The sequence below is a fragment of the Passer domesticus genome, chromosome 5 (genome assembly GCF_036417665.1).
Source record: "Passer domesticus isolate bPasDom1 chromosome 5, bPasDom1.hap1, whole genome shotgun sequence".
Taxonomy (NCBI): domain Eukaryota; kingdom Metazoa; phylum Chordata; class Aves; order Passeriformes; family Passeridae; genus Passer; species Passer domesticus.
This window is the reverse complement of record NC_087478.1, coordinates 82,759,590-82,785,180: the sequence shown is the minus strand read 5'-3', so window position 1 is coordinate 82,785,180 and position 25,591 is coordinate 82,759,590. Positions and strand designations below refer to the sequence as shown.

Sequence of the window (25,591 nt, the reverse complement as noted above, 5' to 3'; positions counted from 1 at the left end):
AAAAGTGATACTTTAAAGGAAAATAAAGAAGTAGGCCACGTCAGCAAGCATGAATGATCTGAGCCTCCAGCTCTGGACCACTCTATCTTGCTGCAGTTTATATCCATATTTAACTACACTGTTGAAAGAGGAAATACTATTTTTAGCCATTACCTATTACTTTTGTTCAGAGATTAAGTGCTACATACTGTTACTGTATTTACAGAGCTGCTCATCAATCCCGACAGCTTCTACATTACAAAAAAAATTAATTAAAGTAATTTTACTGGCGTGCCTTATTGTGGCTAGATTTTACTACCGTAATTCTATCTGTTACACAAATTAAATGGAAGTGCCTCCAGAATGGAAGTGGTAGGAGTTATGACTGCAATCCAAGGATCAGATTTTTTAAGTGCTCAGGGTGTGATTTTCTCATGCACTGAAGATAAAGAATTTGGCTTACAACAGACACATTTCCCTCAATATCTTCCAAAGCACTCTGGATATAAAAGTTTGAACAGTGAAAAGAAAGACCTGAAAATCTAGCAATTAACTCTGGAGGCTAAATACAAGCTAGGAGTATTCAAAATCTGTCTGTGTCTTGGGTGATGAGTAAGTACTTCTGGAAGTTCCTCATACACTGTTTGCTCTGCAATGTCTTTTTTACTGAGTTCCACTGGGACTGTGTCTTAATTCCATATTCCTTCCAGAGTTTTCCCCTAATTAGATTATTAATAAGAAACAGTGAGATGAAGCATGAAGTCACTCAATCAACAATGTATATTATAGATATGAAATCCCTGTCAATACATGTTTCATAATAAGACACTTACCACTAGTCTACCACAGAGGAACTAAATTTATACACTGTATTCACCTGACTCCTAGAATGAAGTTTTAGCTCTGTTTTGGCTACAGGAGAAGTTACAGTCAAAGAACAGTTTTGCCAGGCAGTACCACGGCTCTACACTCAACTACGTACCAGACGACAAGCGGGTCCATTATTCTGTAGCTGGCCTATAGTGAAGTATTCCTTTAATTAAAGTTGTAAGAAAGCTGCCTAATCATCACCTAATAATTGTCTTTCCCTAAGAGCTAACAGGTGCAACAGACAGAAGAAATGACAAGAATTTATTTTAAATGAAGCATCAAAATTTAGCTTTAGCCCTATCTTCTATTATACATCAACGTGCTAGTAAATACAAAATCTAATTGCTTCCTGCAATTTACCATGACTTGCTTACAAGTATGCCAGCTGGAAATGATAAGCATTAGGAATGCTAAACAATTTCCTTTAACCTTCTTTAAAGCCTGCTCACTCTTGTTGCTTCTGCAATATCAAAACACAGGCACACATCCAGCCTAATACATTGCTGAAGAACACGAAGACACCGGACCTTTACCAATGATCACTTAGGAGCTGCCAAAACTAACAACGACCGCACACACACACACATTGAAAGGGACAAGCCCATCTCCTGCATGAGCCATCGGAGACTGTGCATTTCAGGGTGGAAGCATGCAAAATAATTCTGCAAAAATATCTTTTACTCATGCATGGAGGTCTTGCTTGCGTAAATAAAGCTTACAGCAGTCAGACCACAGGAATCACATTTACAGCCCACTCCAGTTACCTGAGATCGCTACTGCAGACTGGAAGAGAAGAAGAGCAGTGTCCGCACAAACACTGAACACTCACGCAGGGAGCAAAACCTGCGAGCCCGAGCTCCAGCATTCCCAGGGACCTTCCGACAGACCGCCAGGGCTGTGCCACCGCAGCTCACAGCCGTGAACAAAGCCAGGAGCCCCCGCGCCCACGGCTCTCACCGAGAGCCCCCGACCCTCCGCCCGGCCGGGGGTGCTCGGAGCCGCCCCCCGAGCCGCCGGCACCGCAGCCCTCGCCCGCCCGGCGGGGGCCGAGCTCAGACCTCCGCCCGCTTCGCCCAGCTCTGCGGGGCGAGCCCCGGCTGGATGGCATCACCCGCTCCCCCCGGACCCCCACTCACCGCGCCCGAGCCCGGACGGCGCCCCCGAGGGCAGAGCTGCGGCGAGGCCCGGCCCGGCGGGGTCGGGGCTGCTGGGTGGCCACGACCCCTCCCAGAGCTCCGCCCGGGCAGCGGCTGGCGCACAATGCGCGGCCGCGGAGCCACGCCGGCGGGGCGGGGACGGGCGGGCCGGGGGGCGGCCCCGCAGGGCGGAACCTGGCTGCAAACCAGGAGCTGGCACCGCCGGACCCGCCCGAGCCCGGCCGGCAGGGCTGCCGGGGACCCCCCTGGCCCCGGAGGGGGTCGCGGCGGGTGCTGCGCCACGGCCGGGCAGGCACCGTGCGCTTGCCCCGGTTTGTCCTGCGGAACAAGCCCGGGCAATGGGCCCCTTCCCCGCCCCAGCCACAGGGAGACAAGGGAGTAGCCACCAGGCAGCGACACACAGACACAAGAGAAAGGGGCGGGGGCAGGCAGCAGCGCATTCACGCGTGTCAAGGAGAAATGATGCTGCTCCAGTGCTGGAAGGCCACTAGGAAGCATCACACCCTTCTTCCATTGGCACACAGACCCGAGTGTGCCGCGGTCCCGGCGAGGGTTCTGCTGCAGCACGCAGTGCAGCGTGGGGCTGGCCGGAGTGTGCTCCACGGCCCCTCTATCATCCCAAACTGGTGGTTTTGCCGGGGCTGGAAGTTTTGATCTGAGCTATGGGATTTTAGGTACACGTTGCAAGGGTATAAACCAAAGGAAGTTTTATAGAATCAATTTCATCTTGACTTTCAGCCGCATCAAATCATAGCGTGGTTGGGATATCTGGCCAGCACTGGTCTCACACCTGCTTCAGCTGTCCTCCTTGAGGGAATGACAATGCCAGTAGCCAAGTTCAAATGACAGCTGTGTTTGCACATTACTGCCACTATATCATGTCACAGTACCATGGGTTTCAACCTATACCGTCTTAGGGACTGCTCATGCTACACAGTCTTCCAGTGGAAGCTGGACATCACCGTTTAATGTAACTATATTTGATCCAGTTTGCATTCCAACTAGAATGACTTAAAATGGTGACAGTATTTGAAGGAATCTAATAGAGGAGAAACAAGGATCATATAAAGGAGTCCTCCTTGGCAATGTTCAGGGCAAGTTATTACACTTTAAACGCAATTTTTACATATTTCCTAACTGCAGAGAAAACAGCACAGTGTATGAGTTGTTATTGGGTCATCATATATACCAGCCAAATTCATTAAGTCTTTCATGATTAAATGGTAACAATCAAGTTCATGACTAAGAGTCATGTAAGCCATAAAGCTACAATCCAGCATAAAAGTATGCCATGATTTTTGTGTCCTCAGCAGTTCCCACTTATCGAAACAAAGGCAAACCTCTTGTCTCCTGAAGTAAAAGCTGCATAACAAAGTTGGGGATGGAAGGAAATTCACACCAGAACAAGCACAGGAAACCACAGAGCTGCAGGAAGGACAAGTTAATGGAAAAAGGCTGATGTCCTGATACTGGGTAAAGGCTGTGGAAAAGTGCCATCTCACACTGTGAAAGAATATGACTGCCACAGTGGCCTTGGTTAAGCTGTAGCATGCCCACTCCAGGCAACTTCATTCCACAGCTTTTACTGGAGGCAGATATTTCCCTCTATCTGCAAGAAAAAAAAACTCACTACCAGTTATCTTTTTAAACTCTTGAAGTAAAAGCAGAGACAGCTCAGTTTCCACCAGCTGGTTACAATTAATATAAGGCCAGATTTACTTTATTGGACACAATTACAGTGTTTGTGTGCACACTTGTTCTACACGTCCCTACTGTTGCATCTAGGGATTATTGTCAGGGAAGCTGAAGATGGGAAGCTCAAGGGGTGTCAAGATGCACTACAAAGACAACATTTTAAATAGGGCTTATAGTAAAAAAGTACAGTCACAATAAGTGGAAAAGGGAACCCACTGAGGCAACCAAGGCAGAAGTGATTAAATAATTTTCTCAACTGTAGGACTCCTGAGATAAAAACCTCTAACTTCTAGCTCTTAATGGAGCTGTAGGTCTTTAGTTTCCTCCATAGCCTGAATAGCTTAGTAATTGGATGCGTGTCTCAGGCTTCTTCCCTTCTCTAGCCGCAAAGTAATTAACACCTTAGCATGGAAGCTTTTCTGTTGTTTCATAGCTAGTGAAAATGCTCGCTACAGAAGTTGGGGTTTTTTTTATCTGAAAAGGACAAATCTCTGATTAAGGATGTCTTCAGGCAACTCTGTCTTGGTTTTTGCCATCAGCCAAAGATAATACAATTATTTAAGAATAGAGTGGAATTTTGATTTGCAAAGGGATAATTTGTTTTTCTGTAGTATCCTCTATCCAAGAATTCCAAATGCTTCACTAATGTTAATTAATTGGTTCTGTCATAGCATCTAGCTGAGATGCTGATAACTATTTTGCAAAATAGCTGCAATAGCTAAAACATCAAAATGAACGTAAGGTTACTTACAATAAGAGAGGTGGTATGAGCTGCTGAAGGGTGTGTAGCAAATCAGTGATGTGTCTGAGACATCCTATATCGCATCTTCTGTTGCTTCTCAGAGGTTCAAGAACTTTCCAGCGTTAAGGTATCTCCAGGTGTCCTGGTAAGTTAAGTATAAATACAGCAGTAGATGGCTGCCACCATGGTTTCAACACAAACAGGTTTGAACAACAGAACCACTTTTTGTTTTGGAGTTGTTTGGCCAACAGTGGAGGATATATGAAATAAGCCAGAAGTTTCAACTTGACAGTCAGCAGGAAAGGAAAAGAAATTATGGTTCAGCTGACATTTCAAAACCCAGCATCTTTGACAATGCAATTCAGTACAGTGTCAGCCTGAGCAGAATTCCTTGTCAAGCACTGTAGTACTCTGCAGAGGTACTGGTTGGGGTCTCTGCTCTTTCTGCACATAGCGCTGCTTCACCCACTCAGTGAAGTCTGGCAAGGGCCCACAGCCACAAACCCACCATCCCAGACAGGAGCTGACTGTGAGCCACAGTGGGGAGAGAGATCCTCCTGTGTTTGATCTTGTCTAAACTAACCGGTATTGGGTAATTTTTGAGTGAAGCATTCTTTAGGAAGATCTGAAATTTTTCATCTCAGCGAGTCTGCCTTGAGAATATGCAATGCACCTGAGTGCTGAAGATGTTTGTCCAGAATGCCAGGGACCCAAAGTCCTGCTTTGACTCAACTGCTGAATTTGCAGGCAGGTCTCACACAGTGTCTGTAGGAACAAAACTACAACAGTGACTGGCTGCTGGAAGGAGGATCCATCTCTGTCTTTTCTTTGCAACTATTAAATTTAGTGTGAATTGTTCACTGTGAACTGGGCAAAGAAACAGGCTCTTGCCCTGTGACCTTCCTGTTGGACATGAGAAACTGCACAGTGGCAGCGTGAATCCTGTGAGTCCCTAGCACAAGATCCACCAGCAGAAGGAATCTACCAAAGAAGCTATTGCTGCCCTCTCACCCACTGCCACCCATACTGGCAGGGCCTCTGCAGAGAGGGTCACTTTTCCTCACCCTGCAGTAGGGCTGCACACACCACTGCCCCCTTGTCCTTTCATTTCCCAAACCTCCCTCATGTTCCACACTGCCCCTGCCTCTCCCTGGCCAGCAGGTATTGGGACTCTGCCAGCCAGGACACTGTCTCGTGACCTCGTCAAAAGCAGAACAGCTCTAATAAAAACAAAGTAACAAACCGAAACCAGCCAACCAACAACATAAGAAACCAAAACAAACAAAATATAATAATTTGAAGTGTTGCAGGAGGTAAAAGCTGTTTCTGCAGTGCTCTGCTGCACATACTGATACAGGTAGTTTTTTGCTGTCATGCTATTCCCCTTCCAAATCTGTCACTTACTCCGGTCTGGGGAATTACTTAAAGGATTTCTCTGTGCATCTTTCTAAGATTTTAGGTGATTAATAAATTTGGACTGCTGTTGGCCTTGTTACTAAGGGGTTGCCACATTCCATGCCAGTGTTGGCTGCATTTCCCTGATTACAAAAAGGGATTCTTACATCTCATATCATTAAAAGTTTAAGTGCTAGTGGTCTCTTCGGCTAAAGAGTCCACAGGCATCATTTGCAGGGATTTCAACTTTCTACAAAAATTCTTTAATTTAAAAATATTTTCCTTGTATATTTTTGATTGTTTTTTGAATAATTTGTTTATTGCTGTTGAGGGTCTTCCTTAAGGGAGCCTGTTTTGTTTTTTTTTTTAAGTACTGTTTTTAATACCCTGAAGAACAAACTTACAGTAGCCCTATATAATGTGTTTATAATATTAATAGCAGCGCTCTAGTAATGGTGTAGGCAATAATATATTATTTCAAATCCATTCACCAAAATTACCTTAATAAATAACATTATTACTCTGATACTAGACTAAAAGCAATGAAATCATAAATCCTTACATATTTGCTGTTTGTTGAAACAATTCTTTCAAAAAATTACCATAAAAGATCTAAAATTTCTGTAAGACTTCAACATCATATCCTGTATGTCTTTGAACAGACACTACTTTTTCCAAATTAAAAAAACAGTTTCAATCTCTCAATGTATCCAGAGATACTGCTCCCATAATAACTGGCTGCCCAGAACTGTTCAGATCTGTTGTACCTCATTTGTCCTGTGGCTAACACTTGTTTGCAGCAGCACCTGTAGCTGACCTTTCTCCAACAGCAAATATAAATCTTATATATTTGAAGGTTAGAAGTTTTTTGAGCTTAAGCTGCTGGCATCTACTGGGTCCATAAAGCAGTGAAGTGTCAACACAGATGCCTTGGAACAACTCACTGTGAGGGAGAGGACTAATAATGGAAGACAGAAAATTCCAGCTGTTCATGAACATTACTTCCTTTAGGAAGGAGCTGAAGACTTGGGAAGATGTAAAATCCAGAATGCCAGTAAGTAGCTTAATACTCCATCAAGATCCAAAGTGTGTAGGTTTTATATTTTCAGAAGCCCAATCACATTCATGCAGATAAGTACACACATAGATAGGAATGTAGCATTCCTGCCTAGAGGACAACTTTGCCATCATGAACAACTCAGTTTCCTGGTCAAAACATCAGCACATTTGCAAAGAACAGCTCTGTGTGAGAGAAACATCCTTGATGGTGGAGCAAGGTACAGTTAATAAGGCGGGTTTTTTGTGCTGATAGCCTGAGAAGTTCAAAGAAATTTAAAAGACAAAAATGCTTATCAGTACAGAAAAATGAACAACCTATCCAAATAACTGAAGGAAAGGCCTGTGTGTCATCAGAAACGCTGCCTGTGTAATTTGATTTCTTTGGAGAAGGCCTTTGCTCCATATTATGACCATTATCCAGCAGCCAAAACATACACAATTACATGTATAACCTTCCTGCTCTTATCTAATCTGGGTTTTTCAACCTCCTTTTAGCTTTTAATTTAAACATCTTCCAAGTGACTGACTTGGCAGCCTCCTACATGCTGAATGAAAACCAACCTGCCAGAAGGATGGCTTTTGTGTTTGTACCTTTGGGTGGACCCCTGAAAATCAGAGACACTTGGGAGCCCCCTAGGAAAGAAGTGAAAGGTACTGATTTTAAAAGTCACCCTTGAGGAGCAGCTGGAAGTTTGCTGCATGGAGCATCCAAGATAAATGATGTTGAAAACCATCCCAAGAGCAACAGCCAGAGATGAATGAGGTGGGTGGGAGCAACTGTAGGGCATTTGCTGGCTCCTACCTGCTCCCATGGTGGGAATCCTGCACCCAGGCCTCAGGCGTATGTTGTACCTGCCATTCACACAAAAGCAAGGTGTGTCTAAAGACTCATTAGAACTTCTTTCCTCTGCACTAGAGATGTTATCTATGCCACATGCTGCTCTAATAAATATCTTTGTTTAATGAATAATGTGTAGGGGAAGATTCCATGATGTAGAAGACTGGTTAGAACAGCTACAAATCCACTGAAGCGTTTCAAAGTGATTTGTATAACATTTTTCAAGTTCAGCTGTGTACTATTAATGTTTTTTTTCCCTACAGGTGTGGGAAGTACCTATTTTCCCTTTACTGTGGTTCTTTCTCACAGTGCAAGACAGTTCGTGCCCCAAGAGATGCCAGTGGAACAGAGATGGTGAGGAGAAAAACCATACAAAGAAAGGTTCACACTTTAATGTGACCACTTCTCCAGGCACTTGCCAGTGCTCTCTACCCCTCAGGAGAGAGCAAAGCATAACCCACCCCAAAATATTACAAAATGAGAAGAAACATTTTGGGGAGGCAGTTTCTCAGTGTTTGAGGTGTGTACAATACGTGATGGAGGAGATCATTAGGTGTCAACTGCTGTGAAAAGATCAAGGCCCTCAGAGCAGATCTGCAGAGACCAGGCACAGAAGATGGAAAAGCACTTCATGGTGAGCTCATGATTCAGTCCCGTGATTTTCCAAAAATTTTGGTAACAGGAGAACATAGTGTCTTTACTACTAAAAATTATTGTTAATCTGGTCAGATTGCTAATTAATTTTATGCAAAGCACCAGATTGTGTGATGGAATTCCAGACTAGAACAAGCTTTTATAGAAATCTGCTTTCACAGGGAGTTCCTCAAAGACAACCTAGAAGGTGTTCAAATTTAGTCTTCCCTACACCAAAAACCTGACTTGTTGACTTTTTAGATCAGATGATGACAAGTGTCTAGAAGTCACTTGGGCAGAGGAATAATTTAAGAGGTTTATAAAGAAATCTCTCCCTATCCATTGTGTCCTAGAAAAGCCAACCATTGCTTTCAACCTGTCTTTTAGGGGTATTTGGTGGGTTGCAGCTATGCACATCAGCTCTCTAAGATATTTTCTCTTACATAAGCAGAATTTGGAGTGTGCTCACAGCTTTGCTCAGCAGCCTTTCATTTCCCCACTATGCTGCAAATTGCTGCTTTGCTGCTGCTTCCTCTGGTTTACCCCAGGACTCAAATATCTCTCTTCCTTGGCCAGATTCAATTACTCCCTAAGGGAAGGAGCATCCTTTCTTTTTTCAGAGACCTCTTTACACACCTACTCTCCTCTTACAGGGAAATGACCTACAAAGCAAGGACACTCAAAATACATACTGCCTGTCACACAGAACTGTCACTCTTAGTATGAAGATGGCAATAATATTTGTTACTCACTGATCACCACGTGATCTGGTGACATGACTTGACTTTCCAGCCTTTGCTTACGGCAGCTTCCAGGACCAGCACAAGCACCACGAAACTCACTTTTCAGCCTCTTTAATACCCATAGGGAGGCCAGAGGGGTGTGCGCAGAGGGGATCACCCTTCACGGCTACAGGGCAGGAAGAATTGATATGCTACAGATGAAGGTAAAAAGAGAGGACATCATCAGATCCTCCCACAAGCTAGATTTAATGCACGAAGAGGAATGTGCAGCATCCCAAACTTGGAGAAAGGGCATTTCTAAAGAAAGCCACTTGCTTTGAGAGTATTTTAGGGGTGGTGGGTGTTAGATTCAGATTGTTGAGACATTGAATTTGTCAAAAGATTGGGAAGATGCTTCAGCCAAGAAGCCCCAAATATCTGTCAGGAACAGACTTCTCTTCCAGATCTGATGGAAGATATCAAAGGAGTCAACCTTAAAATGGTATCACCATATCTACTGCCAGTAAATGTTCCGGGAGTGTGCTATAAAACTAAAACTAGACTTACTCTATTAGATCGTATTTTCTGTCACAGTGGGCATCAGATAGGGCTGCAGAAGCACACACCAGCACAATCCTCATTTTTTCAGGAGGTTCCATAAATGTATGGTCAGTTATTGTGTGTGTATGTGCTATGCATGCCAAAATAATTGTCAGCAAAAGCCTGATGACTGAAGAAGGAAAGAACAATCTCCTCCTTGTTCTGCTAGCAGTTCAGGATTTCAGTACTTCACATTTTTTCCAGAAAGCACCTTTATTTAACTTATGCTGTACTTGTGCATGAGAAAATAACTGCCACACAGGAATCCACATCTCAGCTATACTATGGAGATCTCTGGAGCACCACCATGATAACTGCAAAGTGGGTGGAAGCTGTTCCATTTGCACGAGCAAGTGTTGTCTGATGACCAGAGTAGTCAGCAATTGTCTCGTCTGTTGTCCCCATAAAAAAAACGCCATTGCCCATGAAAGATCTTTCTGCCCAGGGGAAAAGGTTCTTGCTCAGCCCCAGCAGTGCAATTTCTGCAAGGTGCCCTTGAAGGAGCAGGAAGACACCAGAACCCATCAATGCTCCCCTAGGAATTGAGAGTCTTTCCACACTGAGGAGGCTCCTTCTGCTGAGAGCGTGTTACAACCGTGTGTCAGCCAGGCAAGGTCAGCAACATTTGAAGAGAAGCCACTGAAGCAGCCAGGCAAAAGCTGCCCAGTTCCCTAGGATGGTGTTTGGTGACAAGGAGACATTGAAGGATAAAGCCTATGGATTCTTGCAGGGAAAGTCTTCACATCATAGTACTACCTCCACAAGCCGTCTCTTGTCAAAATTTATTTCTCCTACACAGGCACATTATTAATGCAAGCAATAAGCTCCTGGGACTACCAAAGTTCTGTCACCTTCTGCCTCTGGGCTCATTTAACCCACTGTGGGTGTGCAGCTTTCCAGCAGGAGGGCTTGTGGCTTTATTTTTAAAGATGCAGCTGTCTACAGGCCCACAGAAAGAAACCCCATAACTAAATGAAGACCATTCATTCCAGGAAGTGGACACACACAAAATTGGCTGAAACCAGGGGCTTCTGTGAGTTCCACCTGTCTTGCTAGCTTTTTCCCTCAAAAGCACTAAATTACTTAGAAAGTAAGGCAAAAAGCCTCAGCAGCACACAGCCTCACTGGAGAAAATTATTCCTCACTCAGCAAAAAAAAGAAAGTGAGTAAAACAATGCAAGTGATTCATATCATTCCACTTGCTTTTCAAAGGGCTGTGTGAGCTACAATTATTCATTTTTAACTGTATCTCACTACTGTTACGGATTCTGTGAACTGTCTGGCTGAGGCACTGCTGGCTCCTGATATCCTCCCTGCAGAGACCCTTCACAAAATCTCATTAACAAGTGTATAACTTTTGTAATAAAAGAAATTGCTTATCCACAATGGCATCACAGCTGGAACAATGAGCTGGGGAATCTTGTGTGGAAAAGCACTGACTCAGCTCTCACAACATCCAAATTCAGCATTTTGTAGCAGGTGGGCACAAAACATGGAGACACAAGGTGAAGTTTGTACTCTCAGAACTTCCTCAGCCTACCACACTGTGAGCATCAAGTTATCAGTATTAGCCCCTGCGAAAGGGATAACACTGGGGAAGAACAAAACACTGGAATAAAGAAGAGGATGGCCTTGAAAAACCTTTCTCTTAATCTTGCTATGTATTCATTAAGTCACGCAAGTACAATTAAGCACACCTCTGGGCAAGCACATAGACCCAGAGAATTTGACTCTCAGAGAAACCAACAGTGGAGAACATACACACCCTTTAGAGGCCACTTTCACTTCGGAAACAGTGTTAAATAGCCCCACTGTAAGCAAAAGTTCTCTTTTCCTGAACTGCTTGGGCAGTAGGTCACAACCTATGTTATGTGAAGAATAGCAGATAGGTATTTAATTTAGCAGAAACAGCACAAATTTAATTTGCCTCCAACAGCAGTCTTGCATATCACTCACGGGTGTTTCTGCTCCTTCAGCTGGACTTGGGGTGAGCACCCTCTAATGAGCCCCTCTGCTAATGCTGTGCAGTTGTCAGGCATACATGAAAGAACTGATCAAAATCTTAGATTTTTTTCTTGAGCTTTAACTGATGATTTCCTTAATTAGAGCATTCTTTTGTTTTTTAATTCTTTTTTCCAAACGTCAAAGCTGGTTGCTTCAAAGGATCTTTTCAGTCACCCCTGCAAGAAGAGAGAAAATTGCTTAGAAAGATGAAAGGGAGCATGAGAGAGGGAGGTGCAGACTGACAGCACAGAACAAAATATTTAATGAATGCCTGATCATACTCCCCCCACAGTGGCTCTGCAGAGGAAATGGAGAGAACAAATAAGATTTTTGCATCTAAGACACAATCATGACAATATACCAGAATAGTAAATGCAACTTTTGTGACATTCATGAGAGATTTTTTGTGACGTTCCTCTACTCCAATAAGGCAGATCCTGGCAGTTCCCTTCTCAGGTATCATATTGCTGATACTTATTCCAGGTCAGAAGAGCTTCAGAAAAGCCAATTTTAATTCTTCATTTTCAGTTCTTTTATTCTTTCTCACAGCAAATTAACTTAAGCAGGATAGGCCTTAAATCACAACACCTCATTTTCTAAATACACACCACACAAAGTATTAAAGCTTTTGGATAGAAATGTATTGTTTGATGTACTTCTAATATTTTCATGCTCTGCAGTTGCTCCAGTGGGTTTCTGTTGTAGTGCATATTGACAGAGAAATGTGTACATATAGAAGAATGCAGAGGAATGAAGTCTGGCTGCATTATTGTGCACATACAAAAAATATTAATCTTGCTTCAACCTAGACTATAGTGAATATCCATTGGCTGTTTTTAACAGCCAAAGCTGTGGACCTGATGTTTCAAACAGTCTGTAAATACAAATCTACTGACTTCAGTGGGACTCTGCATTGGAATAAGAATATCTGTACACAGCACTGCACCATTCCATGCAGCCGATCCAGAAAGGAAAATTCACACCAGCTTCCTCAAGCATTCACAGCTTAAGCTGCTTCCCTGTTTGGAGTAATGCTTATGCTGCCTATGCAGCTCATAAGTAACAGAGGCTGCATTTTCCAGTGGAGAAGGGATGATTCAAAAAACTGACTTTTCGTCAAAAGTTGGCCAAAACCAGCCAATTTGATTAAACTTTCCTAAAAATGCTCAGCTTAAGTGCTGTGAAGGACTGGGAAATTTTAAGGCACTAAACAGACCCAGACAGCTCCTCATTCTTGTAGGAGAAACCTACCAATTTCTAAAAATTTTATTAGAAAAACATACCTGCACTGTATCACACAAGTCTAAGAACCATGGATATTTCTAGTCTAAGTCTGGTATTTTCCAAATACACAGACTTCAGGAAAAGACAAATTCAATAGCAAAACTGAAAAGACTCAAAGATCACGGTCTCTGAACTTTCTCCTTTCCCATTTACAAGCCAGTAGTTTATCGGCCTGTGACCACATTTCAAAGAAGCCAAAATAAGGTATAAAGATGAAATGTGTGACTTGAGGACTGTAAAGCCTATCCTCATTCCATGTCAAAAGTCAAGCACTTGAGCATACTTGATAGTGATCTAACAATCTCCAACAGAGGAGACCCATGATACTAAATGGGTAATTAACCTAGTAGCAAATAGCTCTACAAAATGCATTGATTGGAAGTTGGAAAAGTTCATAGCTAGATGAAAGACCTCTCTTTTTTTGAGGTATCACACCATTAAAATGGGACCAATGAGTGAACTACTACACTAGCATCACTTCCCAGGTCCACTCTGCAGTGACCTAAACACACTCCAGCCCCAGACACACAGCTGTTATGTTTGGCTTAGTTACCTTTTTGGATGCTTTATAGGTGTAAACACATGTGTGCAGTCACATAGGTACATATCCAAAAATGCCACATGAGCCTTGCAAGACTACTGCTTTTCCTAGCTCTAGCCAAGAAATACACGGTCTACACAAAGTAATAAACCCTGTAACCATTTCCTTGCTTTCGTTCTTTAGTTGGGACCAGGGATCTCCTATTCAAATGGTTTCTTTTCACCCTTTGTTTTTCCCTTTCACCTGAGTATTCAGGTCCTCTAGCAAGATCAGTGGCAAAAGCCTCAACCCAGGGAATTTTTACTTAGTTCAATTTATTGTCTATTGACACAAATTCCTGATCATTAATTGAGATCAATAATTTGAGGGGAAAGAGTACAAATATTAGAGACCTTTTAATCTTTCTAAGGGTGGGCATTGTAGCAACCTGAACATAAATCTATTACACATTCCACACCTTGCTCCTGTCAGCTAGTTCACCTAATGTTAGTCACCTCCTGCTGACTTTGCACCTTAGCCCTGTAAAACACACAAGCAAAAACATCATACCAATATAAACCACTCATTAAACCTTAGCATAAAAAACACAAACTCTGTTCCAAGATTAATGTAACTACAATGAATACTAATATGCCTGTAAGCCAAACAGTGTTTGTCCAGGGCCCAAGGGGATGGTGGTGAACACTATTCATTTGATAAGCATGAGCCTTTCCCCTTCTGGGGAGTAAAATGCTGCACTGAGGGGTGCAGCTCTCCTGGAGCTTCCTCCATGTACTGTAGCATTAACTGAGATCTCACCTTGTCCCATCACTTGCAATTCCTTAACCCTCACCTCAAATTCTGCAGGGCTTTTCCTCTTACTTCATCAAACCCTCTACCTCCTCAGGAATCTACACAAGTCCCTACAAAAATACTAGAAATGCAAAATATTTGCTTGCCTTTACAATTCTAAATAAAGAAGAAGTTGAAGAGAACAGCTATGATGTTGTATTTAATTTCTTCTCAGGCAATTCTGAGCAAAAGATGAAGACAGATTCCTGACTGGGATTCCTAACATATGACTAATCTTTACATTTGGCCTCAGAAAGAGTTGTGTAGAAAGTACAGGGTAGTTTGCTAGCTTTTTTTCCTTCTGCTAGTCTGAGGATATGATGCTCATCCCAAACTGAAAAAAAATTTACATGGGACAAGCTGCTTAGATTATCGAAGTATTAGCTGTGGATGTGTAAAAATAGGCCTCTTGCTGCCAAAAATTAGGTTAGAAGACCTTAAACCATCTGCAGCCAGGGTGGAAACTCTAATGATATCACAATGAAATAATAATTTGCTCCATATTTACCTGCTTTTTTCTCTCTTAAAGACGGAAACAAGTAAACAGTAAAGGTAGTGGGCTTCAGAAATAATTTTCTAACAAAAATAAATAAATTCATAAATAAATCTTCATGCTTGAAAACTCAAATGCAACAAAAGAGAAAGCAATTTAGGCATTTGTCCTAAGCCTCCCCCACAGCAAAGAAGGCAGAAACACTTTGCTGCATTTCTTTACTTGGCATGCCCATATGGCAAGTGACAATCCTAAATCTCTGCCACACTTACTAGTCCTTTACATGTGCCAGGTTTTGCTTTTCCCTCTATTCACAGACATTCTCTGAGGCAGCCCTCTTTCAGACAGATTTGCAGATGAAAGAAACAGGATATATATTTTTAAGAGACCTATATCACTTAATGCAAGAGTCCTCCAAACTCTCCTAAGTCAACACATTCTTCATCTAAGCTGTTTATCATTAGATTATGCAAAAAAACCCAAACAACCCAGACTGAGAAAAGCAAAGAAGATACGTGATCATGAATGGGAATACTGGTATTGACCTGCTTGCAGAATTGAACTGTTCATGCCTTGGGATGCAGATGTGACCTGAGGACATGCCTCCTTACCTGAAGAGAGGCAAGTTTGAGATAAATGAGATCTAGATAGCAATAAAAATACTGGCTGATACAAAACCTTCAAAAATTACAAAAGAAAGGATTACATTTTAGAAAATGAAGAAAGTCTTATGTTCCCTGTTTGAAATTAAAACTATGAAAGATACATGTTTCATATAATGAGCTCTCCAAAAGAAATGGCATACATTTTACACCATCTTTCCTTTTATTGTCTATTTCTATCTTTGATGTGAAGTTGCATTCTGGAAAACTTTAATACAAGTAAGTAAATAATTGCATTACTCACTTGTTATTAATTCTTTTTTCCATATTCTAGTCTCCTATTCAAGGACTTAGGAGCAACTCAACAATGTAAAACCCAAGTACAAATCTTTGTACCAACACCTAGTAAAGACAAGACTGCAAAAGCTGCAGAAGGGATTTGGTGAGCAGTTATGAACCACAGAGCCAGTGCTCTAAACTGAATTCAGTTTGTGAAAAATTTGGAAGCCATAAGGGGAAAAAAACCCAAAACAAAACAAACCACAGACCCAGGGAGGATTACTTTGGAATGCAATGCAGTGACTGTGATTGTCAATCTATTTTCAATTATAAATTCCTTAACACGTCTCATATTCCTTGCCCTATTTACAACAGAGCAGTCATCATGCTATTAGGTATCAACAATACCTAAATGAAGAGCATGAAATTAAAGCAATGAGTAAAGAGTGAAAACCGGAATAACAACTGTAATCACAAAGAAATAAAGAAATAACTGTAGCTAGGTTGTCAGGGACAACTCAAAGACAAGCATGTCTCCCATGTAAAATGCCAATGTGTTTGAAAAGGGAGGAGCTTTAACACACTATGAAATTGAAACGATTGAACAGATCAAATTTTCACAGTAATATATAATGGCTGAGGAAAACTCTGACAGCTCTTGGTTGGGCAGGGTGAATAGGGATGCCTTTATGCATATACTCACCAATACACATATTCTGAAGGTTTTTCAGCTGCAGTCTGTATTCTTTTGGCTGCCACTCTGAGCTCCAACACACTTAGAAAATACACTAATAGAGACTGTAACTTATAATAAAATATTAAATACCATGATTTGGGTCACAGAAATAATGGTTATAACAAATCCATATTATTGATGATAAATTCCTGTGTTATTAATTTATAAATAGAAATATAGAATTATGGGTCCAGTGCATTTCAGAAGAGTTGTATTAAAAGTAAACTGCTACATCTGTTTTATGAGTGACCTGCACGCAATAAATGCAGTTTTTTCTTTTATTTAAAAACCCCAACTCTCTAGAAATGCCTTTTTCTTTTCAGACTGATTTTTCTGTTCATTATTGCTGACCAGGCACATTCTGAAAACTCCCGTATAAAGCACAAAGGCACCCTGACAATAGACACCCATATGTACCTGATAAATTCCACATTATTATTTAGTCTGTTACTTGCATTCATCATTGCTGATTTGCACTAGAGATTTCCAGCTGTCCAAAGTTAGAGTGCTGAAGAAAGCAGAGGGATTTTATCCACTTTTGTTTAAAAAAAAAAAAAAAAAAAAAAAAGGCAAGCAAAAAGCAAGTCTTGTAACAGGCATTCATGAATAATTCCAGTTTACTGCCTTGGCTGAAATTCAGATTATTTCTGAATGGGCAGCCTGCCTCCATCCCACAGAATGATGATGTCATTTTCTGCAAACCCACCCCTTGACTTGCCTAGCCCTCCCTTCCCTTGCCTTTCCTACACATCCCCTGCCTTGACCTGTCTCCTCCTTTCTTCCCAGGCTTTGCCATGCTTTGCCTTCCTTCCCTTTGACTTGCTTTGTCTTTCCTACCCCTCCCTTGCCTTGCATTACCTTGTATACCCATTCCCTGCCTTGACTGGCCTGCCCCTTTGCTTGGCCTTGCTTTGCCTAGCCCTTCCTGTCCCTCACTGCACTTAGCTGCCTATGCCCAGCCTCGCCTACAGTTTCTGGGCCTTCTCCACCTACCACCCCTCTCGCTTTCCCCACTGGTTGTGCCTTCCCTACCTCTCCCTGGACTTGCCTGTGCTTGGATTGCATTGCTTTGCCTGCAAAGGCAAAAGGCAAGGCAAGGCAAAGGGCAGTAACCATGGCAAGGGCCGGTGGGCAAAGCAAAGCAAAGCAGCTGCAGGCAGGGCAGGGCAAGGGAGACAAGGGAAGGCAAAGCAAGGCAGCAAGGAAAAACCAGGCAATGGTACTGAAGGCAAGGGGCTCACTCAGAGTCATTTAATGATGAGGTACCATGGGGGGAGGTAAAATACAGCAAGAGATTTCTTATAGTTCCTCTCTTTGCCAAAGAAACCAACTTTGGTTGTGCACAGTATGCGGTCTTGGTGGGTTTCATGACTTTTCCTGATAGGCAGTTCTATCAGCTAGAGCTGTTGCAGTGGGAAGGCAAAAGCCAAGCTGTTGAGCTTTTTGTCCTGGTACCTTTACAGTCGGAGCAGCCCCAGGTGCTGTTCAGTTTAGATCCTCACTCTGTGAGACTAAAGGATTGTGATGAGATACACTGAGCTGAGAAGGAAAGTGCAGATGCCAGGGGGTGTGCTGCTAGCTCTTTGGGTGCAGCTGAAGTTATAAGAAGCAAGAGCTTTCTCAGCTGGCACTTTTGTGAGCTCTATTTGTGCCTGATGTTTTCAAGTTTGTAGCCAGACTCTGTGAGAGTGAAAAGATTTCCTAGACAAAGCAGTTCGTGTTGCCGTTTGAGTGTGGTGCAAACAGGAGTTAGTCCCTGGAAGGGGAAGATCAGCGAAATCGTTTTGTCCTGACACAGAGGATTGGAGAGCAGTGACATTTTCGGCTCGGCTCTGCAGCACGTGGGGTGTTTCGGAGCTGGGCTGGGTGCGTTCCCTTCTTCTGCGAGCAGACATCGCCGTCGTGTGGTTGTATTGAGGAGCTCTGACAGGGGCAGAGCTCCGCTGTGCTTCCTGCCTCTTGGAGACTGACAGCGTGGGATCCTGCATGCAGCGGGAAGGAAGAGGAATCGTTGCCTTGCTGGCTGTGCAGCTTATAGGCTGCAAAAGAAAAAGCAACTTCCAGCACGGCCTCTTTCTTTTAGAACCTTTTCTGTGGGAGCAGCAGCTCAACAGGTAACTCACACCTGCATCCTTTCCCTCAAGCTCCATGTACCGCTCCACACTCACGGCTCAGCTGATCCTGAACCCCTTCAAAACATCCACAGACTTTTTCTTTATTCCCTGCAAAGAAAAAGTCCAACAACAAAAAGCCAGTGCTGGTGTTCATTCTCCCCTTGCAGGCTGTAAACTAGACCAAACACACTTAGTGATCCGCACTTTTCTTCTCAGCTATACAGAGAGCACCATTCCCTTCTCTCACGCTGGCAGAGTCCGCTGCTTAAGCTGTGTGTTTCCAGCTGAGGACTGCAAGTCCATCAGTCATTGTAGCAGCTCCCAAACTACCCAAATGCTTCAGAAGAGACTGTTGGCAGCTCTCTCACGTTCTCTCATCCACTAGTCTCACACTGCATCCACCACATCAGTAAAGCAGTCCACAAGCTGGAAAAATAATCCTTCAGAACATCACCAAATACATATTCTTGACGTGTGCAGCTGAGATCCAGCAAAATCCCAGCCTCCTCGTTCTCCTCACAAATCCAAAAGAACAGTCACAGGTTCCAAACAATTCCTAATACAAAGACTGGGGGCTGTAAAGTCTGAGACCCCTGCAAAAGTGAGTGAAAAAAAGCTTTCTCCCTGTTAGCTTTATGACTTGGAAAGGCATTACAAAATTCCTTTCTCTCCAATAAATTGAACATCCTCTTTTAGCTTTCTGATTGATCCCTAGGGAGAATCCATGTTGTCTAAATGCTATGCCTGATCTCAAACAGTGTTTTCCAAACATGATGTGGTGAGTGGAGAGTTGTGGGAAATATAGCCATTGAAAAACAACCTGTAAAATTTTGCATAAATGAGACAGATATGAAAGAAATCCACAGACTTCAGAGAACCATAGAATGGTTTGGGTTAGAAAGCACCTTAAAGATCACCTCGTTCCACTAGACCAGGTTGCTCAGAGTCCACATCCAGCCTAGCCTTCAACATTTCCAAGGGATGGGGCAGCCACAGCTGCTCTGGACAACCTCACAGGGAAGAATTTAATCCCAATATCCAATCTAAACTCACTTTCTGTCAGTTTGAAGCCATTCTCCCTTGTCCTGCCACTCCAGGCCCTGGTAAATAGTCTGTCTTCGTTTATCCTGTAGGATATCTTCAGGTACTGGAAGGCCATTATTAGGTCACCCCAAAGCTTCTCTTTGCAAGGCTACTCCAGCATTCCTTGCTAGCAAATGCTTGAGAAAAAAGAAGGTTTAAATAAACATTTATTGCTCTGACAACTCTCAGCCACATTTTTGTCCCAAAGCCAGCTTTTTATCAGTGTGTTTAATGCTTTTGCTCATCATTTTAACTAAAGGGTTCAAGCAGAGAAAATTTATTTTGTAGGGATTTAAACAAGATGCTGAGCCATGCTGGAGAATGGATACTCAGGAGGCATAATAATGTTGCTCAGTATGGCCCTTAAAATAGCTCAAACTCCAGTATGTAGTCTAGCTCACTAACCTCCAAAAATATCTTGGGACACTGCAGCATGTCCTACTATTACAGAGCAACTCCAAGAGGGATCTGTGTCCCAGTTTCAGCTGGGATGCAGTGAGTTTTCTTCCCAGGAGTTGGGACAGTGCTGGGGTTTGGATTTAGAATGGGAACAACATTGATAACACACTGATGCTTTGGTTCTTGCTAGGTAGTGCTTACCCTAAATCAAGGATTTCCTGGTTTCCCATGGTGTGTCAGTGAGCAGGTGTACAAAAAAACTGGGACAGATGAACCAAACTGGCCAAAGGAATATTTCACAGCAGCATATAAGCTGGAAGAAGCTGGCCATGAGCTGCTTGAGAACGGGCTGGGCATCACTCAGTGAGGAGTGGTGTTTATTCCTCTCTTAGGTTTTATTCCTTTCTTTCTCTTCTTTTCCTTAATATAATAATTATTTTCATATTTTACTTTGTTCCAGCTATTAAACTGTTCTTAATTTTGCTTTTTTTTTCCTTTTTCTTTTCTTTTTCTCACCTCACCCCATCAGATCAGTGTTGGGAAAGAAAGTAACTGGTACTTAGTTGCTGTTACCTCTAGCATCGGCTGAGCAGTTCTCCTAATTGTGTCTTCCTCTTGGCATTCCTGAAAGGACCAGTGTGGAAGCCTGCACTCAAACATGTTGACGTTTCAGTTTTGTTTTCTTATTGAATAAAATAATAGCTGCATCTGGTGTATAATTGTGACATTTAGAAATCCCTTTGCACCGATCTTGTATTTCTCTCCTAGGACACGGATGACGTGGAAAATCCTAGTGTATGGATTTTGAAGCCCCAGCTCTGATTTACACATTGCTCTAAGGCAGGAATTAACGTTCTTCTCTGCTGCAGCCTCTTGGTGGCAACAGTGTAAGGCAACACTCCTGAAAGTGTACCAAAGGCTACATTTTCCTATGTTTTGTGTTAGGTAGAAATTCCCCCTGGCAAGTCTGGAAAAGGAGGCAGTGTCTGGAAAAGTTTAACTCCTAAGATCCAAAGATACTGACGTTTTCTATTTAGTCATTAGGCCCCCTTTGCTTCTGCTCCCACCTTCCCATCACTGACACCAGTGCTTGGCTTTAACCATGTATGCACTATTCCAAAGGAGTTCTGACTGCCTGAGGGAATCCCAAATCTCAGACCGCCTGGGCAGCTGTAGTCAGAACAAGCAATCATTTTGTACTGAAGTGCAGGTTCAAGGTGAACACTAGTGTTAAATGCTAACACACCCCTGTGCTGACAAAGGCTGTATTCAGTCACCAGAGTACACGCAATAATATTTAGGGCCTTGATTATAGGTTCCAGTCACCTCTGCCTGAGGGGTTGAAGAGCTGCAGCAATTAATGAACCTCCTGTACATTACAGAGGAACTTCTGTTTGACAAGTGGTCTTCACTTGACAAATAATTTTCCAGCACAGTAGGAGGTTAAATATGTTGCCAGCAAATTCAGCTCCTACACCACTTTCCTTTCAGCTGTATAGGCACCTTCATGACCTTTTTGTTGCCCTTTGAAGAAAAGTGCACTCACAGAAGGTGACAGCTTATGGACTTCAGCTCCTGATAGGTTTTACCAGCCTATTCCTGGTGTAGCATTTGCATTTAGTTGAAGCAGTGAATTGCTATTGAATAGCATTGAACAGGAAGCATTATCAGCTTTTCCAAAGAGAAATGAACATTCAGGCAGGCAATTTTTCCTTCTGTATTCCAGGGTACTGCATACAGACATATAAACTGACTGCAAATCCAAAAAAGAAGCTTAACAGATTTTTTTTTTCCAGAAAGACAGTTCATTTCATTAGGAGTTAGCACCTGAAACATTATTATTGGTATGTCTCTTATGACTTAGAATTTATTTTCATGATATTTGATTAAACTGCATGCAAGGAATACTTAGTGCTTACTGAAGATAAAACAATATTTTAAACTTATAGCCTCTTTCCTTGCTTTGCCAGCACCACTTAGGTTTTGAAATCATGGTATACTTGGTTCACTGCCAAACTGCCATGGTTTTTAATTACTACTAAAGGGGGGGGGGGGGGTGTTAGAGCAGGCAGCCGGGCTCTCCGGGCCACAGGGCCCTGAACACCAACGCCGGCCCTTTTCCCTGGGAAACAAAACTCAGCAGCCCAGGTTCCTGACGGCAGTTTGCAGGAGGCACTGGGCACTGTCAAAGCAGACTGAACTAGCCTGGCTGTGGGAGGCATTCCGCGCTGTGTGGAATTGGAGCCGAGGGCCGCACATGGCTGCGGGTGCCCCGGGGCCGGGCCCGCCAGAGAGCGCTGGCCCCGCCGCTCTGTGTTAAACAAAGAATTGTTTATTTTCCCCTATTTTTGGTAGTTTGTTTTTACTCGCTTTTGTAGTTTGCCTAAACGTTGTAACTTTCGTTTTATAACTTAGCTTTACTAAATAAAACTTTGCTTTAAACTTTGTAACTTTCAGTCTGCAGTTTTGTTTTCCTGTGTAACTGACTTTGGTAGCTTTGTTTTACTTAGATACTAGAACGAAAGGAATGAGAAGGAATTGTCTTTAACAACAAACTGTGGGCCTGATGGTATGAAAAGCCAGATATGGCAAGGTGAAAGAAACAATGGGGGAAACCATAAATTCCATAGAGATTGTTGCTCACTGAAGACCAAGCTAAACTTCTGGATTTAGAGAAAAAGAACAGAGACACAAAGGAAAAGAAAAAAGGAGGGAGGTGGTTATACATTACAAGGGGTCTTAGGTGTTCCAGGAAGTCTGTAACTCTCAAGTACCTCAGCCAGTGAGGAAAAAGAAAGGGAAATGTGGCTAGGAAATTGGGATAAAAAGGAGGCTACATCCCCTAAAAATTTGAGAGACTCCAGGGTAAACGCTCCCTGGCCTCTCTCTTTCAAGTAAAGTTGCAGTACTCCTCTGTCTCCTTTTTGAGCATAAACCTCTGATGTTTGTGGATTTTCCTGAGATATACAACACCCCAAAACCCCCAAACAAATACTGCAGTTCTGAACAGTGAAGGCAGGTGACCATCTTGCATCATGAAAACATAAAGGACTAAAAATCAAAAAACCCCCAGGATTTATGTACTGATTACATACCAAGGGAAAGGGACTTCGGGTGTGATTTGGGGAATTATTTAAATATTATAATGTATATAAACCCAAGGGAGCAATGACTAAACAAGCATGCTTATGGAAAGGGACACTTCCAGCAGGCTTCCAATACTGAATAAATTAATGCTTTCTTAACAGGTTACACTGTTAAGTGATTTTCTTCAAGTTACTCCTGTCTTTCTTTTTGCCTGAGCTCCCACCACCACTTGAAGAGGTTTCTGGCTCACGTCAGAGCATGCCCTAAAGCTGGCACTTCACTGCAGCCTCTCTGCCCTGCCCTAACACCATCCATGGTGTGCTTATAACTGCAGCAAATGCTCTCCCCCACCTTTTCATTTTCCTTGTGTCTCTGCTGTTTTTCTCTAAATCCAGGGATTTAGCACGGCCTTGGGTGAGAAACAGTCTGTGTCAATCAGTGGGATTCCTATGGAACTTATGGTTCCCTTCATTGCTTCTCTCACCTCTCAGTGTCTGGCTTTATCAACCAGTAGACCCACAGTTTGTTTGTAAAGACACCTCCTTCTCATTCCTTTCCACAACCAAGCCCATTCTAGGATTCTAGGATCAAATTTTAAAATAACCTGACACAGTCATTACATTCCACCTGTTCTAAGTCTTAGGAAAGTTTAAAAAATAAGTTTCTCACATTTCTGCAGCTCAAATCCCTATTGCTTAAACTTGCATAATACAACATAAAAGATTCCTTTTTAAAAGTTAAATAAAAGTAATTAAAATTATGATAAAGCAATAATTTCACTGTAACTTTAGATATACTTTCCTGCAGTGAGAATGATTCATCTGTTCTGTATTTTTTTTTTCTTTCTAGTAGTTTGTTCTATCACTAAATTAGACCTACAGCTTAGAGCCTGTAATGCACTGTGAGGCAAATCTGGGCTGTTGAAAGCAAGATTTATATGCTTAATAATTAGATATCTCTCTTGCCTTGCTTTAATTTGGTTTAGGAGACAACTCATATTTTGGTGTCAGAGTAATTGAATCATTACTTCTATTTTAGAAAAAGCCAGTTCTTGCAAAGGAACACACTGATCATAAGGGTGGCACAGTGTCTATCCAGGGGGTTATTTTTACTTGCTAATTCCATATCCCAGTGTGGTTGTGCCTTTACACCAAGGACACATCAGCAACACACAGATCCCACCTACTCTATTTCATCTGCACTTCATCATGTGTCACCTCACCTATTCCTTCTCTTTTGGGCACCAAGAAGTCCCAGCAGTACTGAAAATGCACCAGGTCTCCCAGTAAAAATGAATTTGGCACACCGGCCCTACCACACCGGTTTCAGCTGTGGCCAAGTGAACAATGAAGCTGCCAAAAGAAATCAGTGTGGGGATATGGGAGCCATGTGGAGCTATTCCACCAGAAAAGCTTGCTGGGACTCTAAAGGAGGTCCATATAGACAGGAACAGGAGATGAGGGAGGGAAAAAAACCATCAGTCATATTTCTATAACAGTAAATTCCCTCTAGTTTCTAAAGAAAGAGAAAATTAGCTCTTGTGTTGTGGTTTAGGTTTCATCCCAACTGGCAACTACACCCCACAGAGCTACGTGCTCATTCCCCCATCACTGGGGTCAGGGACAGAGTTGGAAGAGTAAAAGTGAGAAAACCTACGTGTTGAGATAAAGGCAGTTTAATGGGTTAAGCAAAAGCTGTGCACAGGAGCAAAGTAATATAAGGAATTAATTCACTACTTCCCTTGGGCAGGCAGGGGTTCAGCCATCCCCAAGAGAGCAAGGCTCCGTACAAATGGAATAACATTAATAGGAAGAAGCACTATTGCACTGAAATTATCTTTTAGGAGCACAAAACCTCAGGAGAAGTGATACCAAAGAATATCGAATGTGTCTTTGAAGGGGAGGGTGTGTGAGGGAACTCCTTCACGAGGTTTTTGGAGGGAAGTACTAAAGAGATGGTGCAAGATCTCACCACACAGAGAAAAGAGAAAAAGGAATGGGGAAGTAGTCATAGGTAGGTTTTTTTTCTTAATTTTTTTAAACTGAAAATAACATCAGCAGATTATATTTCTGTCCCCTGGCTTGGGTCCCCTGTTATCTGCCATTGAAGCATCCTGGATTCCTTATGATCCATGCCAGCCCACTCTTGCATATCTCTGTCTTGCAGCACTACAGCAAGTGTACATTTCATCTGCCCAAAATATTCAGCTACCAGAGATGTGAAGACTTCTGGCAGTCAACTGTAATTTTCCCCTTGATCATAGACCTTCAGTTTTGTTTGTAATAGCAAAATCACAAGTGGTTAATTCTTGATGAATTCATATTTGTCCATGGAAACAGAGACAGATTGGCTGGAGGTTGTCTCCTGAATCAGCCAAGTTAAAAGTCATCTGAACCAACAGGTCTGTTTTCCTTCAGTCCTGTATGTTTTCCCCTGACATGAGAATTT

General features: G+C 42.6%; 1 protein-coding gene and 1 long non-coding RNA gene across 7 annotated transcripts in view; one reads left to right on the top strand and one right to left on the bottom strand.

The window, feature by feature from the left end:
• The window catches only part of PRR5 (proline rich 5), a 130,420-nt gene that overhangs the window by 81,147 nt on the left and 23,682 nt on the right, over window positions 1-25,591 (bottom strand). Inside the window, exons 1-2 of one of the 6 annotated variants that reach the window (XM_064421515.1) lie at window positions 1,986-2,344; window positions 1,614-1,724 (exon numbers count right to left, since the gene is read on the bottom strand). The exons of 1 other annotated variant lie outside the window; for it this stretch is intronic. The gene's annotated coding sequence lies outside the window, so the exon portion shown is untranslated. Of the gene's footprint in view, window positions 1-1,613; window positions 1,960-1,985; window positions 2,345-4,452; window positions 4,586-25,591 lie in introns of those variants that run through there. 4 more of the 6 variants (XM_064421516.1, XM_064421517.1, XM_064421514.1 and 1 more) reach the window with 4 other exon arrangements.
• LOC135301186 (uncharacterized) lies at window positions 7,170-9,101 on the top strand. Its single transcript, XR_010362927.1, has 3 exons — window positions 7,170-7,660; window positions 7,999-8,369; window positions 9,022-9,101. It is a non-coding gene; the product is annotated as an uncharacterized LOC135301186 (long non-coding RNA).